The sequence below is a fragment of the Chenopodium album genome, chromosome 7 (genome assembly GCF_948465745.1).
Source record: "Chenopodium album chromosome 7, dcCheAlbu1.1, whole genome shotgun sequence".
NCBI lineage: Eukaryota > Viridiplantae > Streptophyta > Magnoliopsida > Caryophyllales > Amaranthaceae > Chenopodium > Chenopodium album.
Genome location: NC_137840.1, coordinates 39,974,625 through 39,982,460, shown reverse-complemented (window position 1 = coordinate 39,982,460; position 7,836 = coordinate 39,974,625).

Genomic DNA, 7,836 nt, shown 5'->3' with positions numbered 1-7,836 from the left:
GATTGGACCACGTGGCAGGGTAAAAATACCCTAAACATTTTGCCCCTCACAAACTCAGAAGTAGTACTTTTTTAGATTGTCTACATTCCAAGTTCTAGGCAGGCGCCTGCCGTCCGGAGTTTCCAGGCGGTAGGTGCCGTCCCTTACTTCTTCATAGATCCGGTAGGGGCCTTCCCAATTTGGAGTTAGCTTTCCCAGCTCATTGGCCCTACCGGTTGCCTCTATTTTTTGTAACACTAAGTCGTCAACTTTCAAAGGACGCTTGTGTACTTTTTTGTTGTAGGCTCTCGTCATTCTCAGACGGTAAATCTCATGACGCAAGGCGGCATTGCCCCGGCGTTCTGGGAGTGAATCCAATGGCAGTCGCATTGCTTCCCAGTTTGCCTCTTCATCATACAGCATGACTCTGAGAGTCGGCTCGTAATGTTCGATGGGCAAGACGACTTCAACACCGTAAACCATGAGAAATGGGGTTTCACCGGTTGCCCCTTTCGCTGTTGTCCGGATGGCCCACAGGACATGGATTAATTCTTCTGCCCATAAGCCACCAGCTCTTTCTATTTTCTTTTTAATGCCGTCTGAGATGAGTTTGTTGAAAGCTTCAACTTGGCCGTTTGCTTGGGGCCGGGCAACAGATGCGAAATAGCTTGAGATCCCCTAATCTCCCAACCAAGTTTTTAGCTGAGGCATCTCAAACTGAGGACCATTATCAAAAACCATAGACATGGGTACCCCGTACCGGGTGATAATGTTCTTCCAGATGAAGGAAATTACGTCAGAGGTCTTGATGTTTTTAACCGCCTCAGCCTCAACCCACTTGGTGAAGTAATCCACAGCCACTAAGATATAGCGCTTTCCGCCTGGAGCAGGCTTGTAAGGACCTAGAATGTTCATGCCCCATTTTGCAAACGGGATTGGGCTGTGGATGGCCGCCAGATCAGTAGCTGGACGATGAATAAGTTTTCCAAACTTTTGGCACTTGTCACATTTTTTCACCAATTCCTTGGCATCTGACTCAAGAGTGGGCCAAAAGTAATGTCGTCTGGCTCTGACGGCTAGGGACCTGCCGCCTATGTGGGAGGCGCAGAACCCCGAGTGCAAGTCTTCGAGAACTTCTTTCCCTTTTTCTGGGGTGACACACTTCAACAGAGGCTTAAGAAACCCCGCCTTGAAGAGCTCTCCATTTCTCAACTTAAAGCTTGCAGCTCGCTTCTTCAGGACGGCTGCTTCCTGTGGCGAATCAGGAAGTGTGTCGTCTGAGAGATAAGCCCGGATGCCATCCATCCAGGTATAGCTTCGGTCCAAAACTCCAATGGGATCTTCATTGATGCTTCTCTTTTCCAGAACTTCCCAAAAGACAGACCGAGGCGTATCATGGCAGGCGGAAGATGCCAGTTTTGACAGCGCATCCGCCTGGTTATTTTCAGACCTAGGCACTTGGTTCAGCCGGAATTTCTCAAGTGCCCCGACCTCCTCTTTGACTGTCTGAAGATATTTGATCATAGCCGGATGGGTAGCTTCATAACTTCCCTCATACTGGCTAACAACCAATTGAGAATCAGAGTAGGCGTCAATTTTCATGGCCCCTGCCGCCTTACACATGCGTATGCCGGCTAGCAGGGCTTCATATTCCGCCTCATTGTTAGAGGCCTGAAATTTGAAGCGTAGTGCATACTCAAATCTGTCTCCTTCAGGAGACTCATAAATTACACCTGCACCACAGCCGTTCTTTGTAGAGCTCCCGTCTACGTACACTTTCCAAACCTGATCAAGATTATCCGGAGCCACCGGACGAGTCATTTCCACAATGAAGTCGGCAAACGGCTGACCTTTCACTGCCTTTCTTGGTTCGTAAGTGATTTCAAGGCTCTGCATTTCAATAACCCATTTCAACATTCTCCCGGATGAGTCCAAGGTAGACATTGGCCGCTTGAGTGGCTGGTCCGTGTAGATCACCACCGGATGTGCCAAAAAGTAAGGCTTCAATTTTTTGAATGCCATATACAAAGCAAGACCAAATTTTTCAACCATGGGGTACCGGAGCTCAGCATTTTTAAGAACATGGCTAATGAAGTAAACCGGGAGCTGCACGCCGTCTCGCTCAGCAAGGAGAACGACACTGAGGGCATGGTCTGAGACGGCTAAATACATGTACAACATCTCCCTAGGCAAAGGACTGACCAACCTAGGCAGAGAATGTAAATGCTCTTTCAATCTCTGGAACGCCGCCTCAGCGTCATCCCCCCATTCAAATCTGGTCTTCTTCCTGATTGCTTGGAAGAAGTAGAGGCATTTGTCACCTGACCGACTAAGGAACCTTCCCAGGGCGGCCAGACAACCGGTGAGTCTCTGAACTTCCTTAACAGAGCGGGGTGACTTCATGTCAATCACCGCCTGTATCTTTTCGGGGTTAGCCTCTATCCCCCTTTGATCAATCAGGAACCCGAGAAACTTCCCAGACTCAACACCAAAGACGCATTTCTTAGGATTTAACATAACCTTATGCCGCCTGAGGGTGGTGAATGTTTCTCGGAGATCAGCAAGGTGATCCGTCTGTAGCTTGGATTTGACTATCATGTCATCAATGTACGCCTCCACATTTCTCCCAATCTGATTAATGAAGACCGTATTAATCATCCGTTAGAAAGTGGCAGGCGCATTTTTCAAGCCAAACGGCATCACAGTATAACAGAATAGCCCCTGATCAGTGACGAAGGCCGTCTTCTCTTGATCTTTCTTCCACAGGGGTATCTGATGGAAGCCGGAGTAGGCATCCATAAAGCTCATCAAGGCGTGACCGGCTGTAGAATCGACCAAACTGTCGATCTTTGGAAGCGGATAACTGTCCTTTGGACACGCCTTGTTGAGGTCTGTGTAATCAACACACATGCGCCTAAAAAAGGGTTTGGGCTAAAATTAAATAATAAGTTTAGGCTGAAATAAAAACTATGTTTTTACCAAACATCAAGACTAGTTCATGGACCGTTCAAAAATATGAATTTAATCAAATACGTTTTTTTAAGCATTCTCGGGATTAAATACTGAACCCGACCAATAGTGGCGGTGAAAGGTTGTTCATCATCGGGTTTGGTTTTGGGGAGACATTTTTAGGTGTCTACAGAAGCCCCCACTTTGACTGAGTTTGTAGAAACGTCAGTTTCGAAAACGATAGTCAAAGTAGTCGATAGGGACGGAGAATGATTTAAGACGTTCTGCGATCCTAAATCACTCTGTATACGCCGATACCTGCAAAATGTTAATTCCACAGATAAAAGAGTAAAAGGATAGAACGCTTATCTGACACCAGCGTATCGGTGACAAATGAGTTTGGTGTTTTCCTATGCTTGAAGGAATCCACCGGATGACGTTTGTTGAAATGCTTTCCATGCTTGAGGAAAGCCAACAGATGAGTTTGGTAGCTTTCTAAGCCTGAAGAAACCTACCGGATGACGCTTTCCATGCTTGAGGAAAGTCGACATATGATTTTGGCGTTTTTCTATGCTTGAAGAAATCCACCGATAATGCCTTCCATGCTTGAGGAAAGCTGACAAAGGAATTTGGCGATTTTCTATGCTTGAAGAAATCCACCGATAATGCTTTCCATGCTTGAGGAAAGCCGACTTGGCGGTTTTCTATACTTGAAAAAAAATCCACCGACAACGCTTTCCATGCCTGAGGAAAGACGACTTGGCGGTTTTCCTATACTTGAAGAAAAATCCACCGATAACGCTTTCCATGCCTGAGGAAAGCCGACTTGGCGGTTTTCTATACTTGAAGAAAAATCCACCGATAACGCTTTCCATACCTGAGGAAAGCCGACGATTGCTGAAATTTACAAGTGTATGATGGTTCGATTATCCCCGAACGTGGGCCACAGATGATTCACACCTTTAAGTCGATTATCCGACCATATTAGGTGTTTTAAAATACCGAAAAATAGACTTTGATGCTTGCTAGGGGTAAAATGATAATTTCAGTCCCCTTTAAGTATCAGTTAGAATTTTCCGCGTAATTCCAGCGAAACATAACTGTCCAATTTACGCAAAAAAATCGTGCAACCTTAGTCAAAATGTCAGGAATATTCGCAAATAACTGTACAAAGCCACCGTGTCTCGGCGGCTTCTCACCGGAGCTCGGAGCTCGTTCCCGTCAGCCGACATACATAACCGTGTCACGGCGGTTCTGCTTCCTCTCTCTTTTTTTTTTTTATTTTCGCTGCGACTTGCTGTTGTTCGTTGGTGATGTTGCTGATCGGAGCTCCGGCGACCTTTGTTATTGCCGTGACTCGAGACTTGATCCCCGTGACACGTCACTCTTCCACCGAGCCGCGGCTAAGCTCAACCGTGTCGCGGCGGCTGCGCTGATCTCCGAGGTTTTTTTTCAAGCTTTTGGAGCTCAAATCCTCACCAATGCTACTCTAATTTCTTGCTACTTTCCTCATTTTTGTTTCTCTACGAGGACCCATGTAAGTTTCCTTTGATTTTGTCTCGAATTTGCTTCAAATAAGTAATTTCATGTAAAAACCTTGAAAAAAATCAATTTGGGGATTTTTGATTTTGAGGTTTTATGTTGAAATTCTTGCCATGAATTTACTTGTATATGTATGTATGTGTGTTTGTGTGAAATTTGAGACAAAAATTGCATGATTTGATGAAGAATTCAGCAAATCACCATATTTGGGTACTACTTTTTGTGAAATGACGTTCTTGTTGTTCATGTTACTTCTTTGCACTTAAAATGGTGAAATATTGGTGGTAGATCTTGTAAAATATGTCATGATGTGTTGTTTCATCATTTTTGTGCAATTTCGAAACATATTTCGTGTATGTACTATATTGTCATGGAGAACATAGTATCATGCGGCTAGGAGAACTGTAGTATTAGTTTGTCATGGAGAAACTAAATACTATAACTTTGCCAATTTTTAGCCTTGAGGTAAAAATTTAGCGTATAATGCGATAAATAACTAAATAACTTAGGAAATGATGCTAAGCATTTAGATCTTTATAATAGCATGCCTAGGTGGCGGGATCGCGATCTTTCTACCCACGGCCGGCGTCAGGCTTTTCGGGAAGACACTCCCACTATTCCTAAGGGTATGGACGACGATGCCTTAGAGTCCGAGCCTCGGGCTTCTACGAGTAGAGGTAGGTGGGTTCCACCTCTGTGGACTCCAGACCAGTTGGTTTTCTGCCGTGAAAACCATGTTTCCCATCGCCCACTCTCCGGCTTAGTCGACGGCACACTTCGCCACCACGGTTTTGGAGCCGGTGATTTGATTCCTCGACTTCACTAGATCATTACGAGGGATCCTGCTACGAACGCCCTATGGGAATCGGCTGGTTTAGTAGATTTTTATACGGCGGTTGTAGGGTTTCGCAGCCCCCGGGGTTGCGGTGCGACGGTCGTTCGCGCATTGTTGGAGTATTTTTGGGATACTACCAACACTTTTCATTTTGCTTGGGGGGAGATGACAGTGACCCCTCTAGACTTCAGTATGATTAGCGGTTTGCGCTTCACTGACCGGGCCGTAGCTTAGATGTCTGATCTGTCTTGGGGATCGGCTGAGGCAGCCGATTTGTTAAGTCCGATCGTTCAGCATATCAGGACCCGACCAGTTTCTCGAGGTGGTCCTAGGAGCGGGCGATCAGAGTTGGCTTCAGTTTTAGCTCGTGGCTTCAACATGGAGGATACATCGGCTGAGCAGCGAGTGCGGATCTTCATCCTGATTCTGATCTCCATGACCCTTTCTCCTGATAGGAGTTCACGCGTACTCCTTTGCTACCTCCCCTCTTTGGTCAGGATCCATGAGATAGGATCCTATAGTTGGGCCAGCCTCGGATACGCCGATCTTCTCTTATCGCTACGTCATGGGTGTCGTTAGCTGAACGATGAGTCTCCCATCACTGTCTATGGTCTGTGAAGAGTCGTAGAGGTGATGATCTTTTCCTCTTTTGTTTCACTTTAACTTTTCGACTCATGTGCTAAAGATTACTTTTCATTGCAGCTATGGTTCTACGAGTACTTCCCAGGCTTGGCTCCTCGCCGGCGTCGTGGAGCGGTCCATGATTTCCCTATCGGGGCCAGCTGGCGTGATCGAGGCGAGTCGCGAGTGGAGTCTGTCCCTGCGCTGCGTGGGCTGCTACGCCGAGGCACCTCTTCTGTTGGCGTAAGAATTAGTTTTGTTGCCTGTTATTTTCCCTCTGACATTGTTTCCGGTGTTTTATGCCAACTTTTTATGGTTCTCAGGTTGCCATTGATGTCCAATATCGTCCTTGGGCCGGAATGACTGATCTTCCTGAGGCCTTGCGTCTTTCAGCGCACCGCACCATTTTGGTTGGTACCGTATGCTTTGTCTGGTACCTGGGGGAGCGTGTCGTTTGTCAGCATAGCGGCGATCGCTTTGTGGTGCCCTCATCTCCACCAGAGTCGATGCTGGACTCACGCTTGATTAGGGAGTTGATAAACAGAAGAGAGCGCTATACTTTTCCATGGCATGAGCTTGTGCACATGGAGAGTGATTATGCACAGGACTTGCTTCCCTCTCTAGCTCCTCCACCCCGTCTTCCTGAGGTATGATTTCTTTTGAGGATCTTGGTTACTAGTCTCTGTTTTAAATAGTCGAATAACTTGATTATTCGATTATTTTTTTCATACGACTATTCGCCTTGTGGGGAGGATCGAGATTCCGCCTCAGTCTGTCCGCTATCCAGGGCCGATTGGTATCACCGAGGACCATATTGCTGACGCGCCAGAGGGTATAGACAGGCGCAGGAGTCTCTGCCCGAGGTCTTTAAGCCGTGAAGTTTTTTTGATGCATTATTCATCCTTTTAACACCGCTTGTTACTAACTTTTCTTTGTTTTATCCTCAGCCTAACCGTTCGGAGATGATGGGATTCATGAAGCTAGTTGATGCCCTGAAGTACTGCATCATCAAGCTTCGGCGTGGTGCGAGTTGTCGGAGCTCTAGCGACGTTCTTGAGGCATCATCCATTTTTTTCACTTCTACCATTTGTTTTACTTTGCATTGTTGACACCTTTTGATTTTGTATCTTTCAGGAGCAACGGAGGTCCCGCTCGCTCTCGAAGCATAGAGGCTCGGACGAGGAGGAGCTTGGTCGTGGTAGACGATCTCATGAGATTCACCGGCGTTCTCATTCTCATCGAGAGCCTCTAATTACTCAGCCGTTTCAGGAGGCTCAGTGGCAGCAGCCTTAGTCTTCCCAGCGCTTTCCGGGCTAGAGTAAGGGGCAGCGGAAGTCGTTTTCACAGCCTCCACAGCCTGAGCTTGGGTCTATTTTGACTCCTGTGGATCCTGGTTCATTTTCTGCTCCATTGTCTGGGATTCCTCCACCGGTGTCGGGCTTGTTCTCAGTTCTGATGTATGGGACGATGCCGACACCGACGATTCCCGCATCTTTGAGTCAGTCTACACCGTTTGCCGGTTGGACGGGTCCTTCCTTGAGTTTGACTACTGCTGGGGTCACTGGGATTAGTAGGGATACTACTCCCCATACTCGGATCATTGAGGGACTCTTTGGCTCACCGTTCCCATATTCACAGGGTGGAGATGATACTGATTCTGGCTCTAGAGACTTCTGACCGAAAGTTTTTATTTGTACATACTATGATGACACTTGACATGTTTATTTATTATGACTCTTTTGTACATTATTCACAGTTTATGTGTTTATTATTGTATGTTAGTGTGTGCTTGAAACTCATTGTGTGTGATCGTGTATTTATTAATGACACGACAAAAACGTAAGTGGAGTAATGGAGGGTACCGACCTTCCCCAAAAGAAAAAGAAATAAAAAGACAAGTAAAAATAAAT